At 46.0% G+C, this 619-nt stretch overlaps 1 protein-coding gene across 1 annotated transcript in view; it reads left to right on the forward strand.

Annotated features, from left to right (window-relative positions):
- The window catches only part of LOC106001399 (guanine nucleotide-binding protein-like 1), a 12313-nt gene that overhangs the window by 9972 nt on the left and 1722 nt on the right, over window positions 1–619 (forward strand). The gene's annotated exons all lie outside the window — the stretch shown is intronic.

Consider the following 619-nt stretch of genomic DNA (forward strand, 5'->3'; position numbering starts at 1 on the left):
AAGTTCAGTATATTGCCTTGAGATCACAGAGCTGTAAGTGAAAGGCTGAGATTCATTGTTGGCGGCCAAATCCTTATTCATAGTTTGCAGTGTTACATCACTTCCTTATTTTCTAAGCCTTGGTTCCTCTTCATCTACAGCAGGGATAGGATTTCTTTTTTTTTTTTTTTTGGTCGTGAGGCCTGAACTCTGAGCTTGGGCACTGTCTCTCAACTCTTCAGCTCAAGGCTAGTGGTCTACCACTTGAGCCACAGCGCCACTTCCAGTTTTTTCTGCTTATGTGGTACTGAGGAATTGTACCCAGGGCCTCATGCATGCCAGGCAAGCTTTGTACCACTGAGCCACCTTCCTAGCCCGGGATGGAACTTTTTTTTCCTGCCAAGGACCATTTAGACATTTATGACATGATTTTCAGGTGATACAAAATTACCTGGAGGCAGATAGGACTGGGCAATAAAGGAAAAGAGCAGCCCGGCACTGGTGGCTCACATCTGTAATCCTAGCTACTCAGGAGGCTGAGATCTGAGGATCTGAGGATCACAGTTTAGAGCCAGCCTGGGCAGGAAAGTCCATGAGACTCTTATCTTCAATTAGCCACCAGAAAACCAGAAGTGGAGCT

Source organism: Dipodomys ordii, unplaced genomic scaffold, assembly GCF_000151885.1.
Source record: "Dipodomys ordii isolate 6190 unplaced genomic scaffold, Dord_2.0 Scaffold294, whole genome shotgun sequence".
In the NCBI taxonomy this organism is placed as follows: domain Eukaryota; kingdom Metazoa; phylum Chordata; class Mammalia; order Rodentia; family Heteromyidae; genus Dipodomys; species Dipodomys ordii.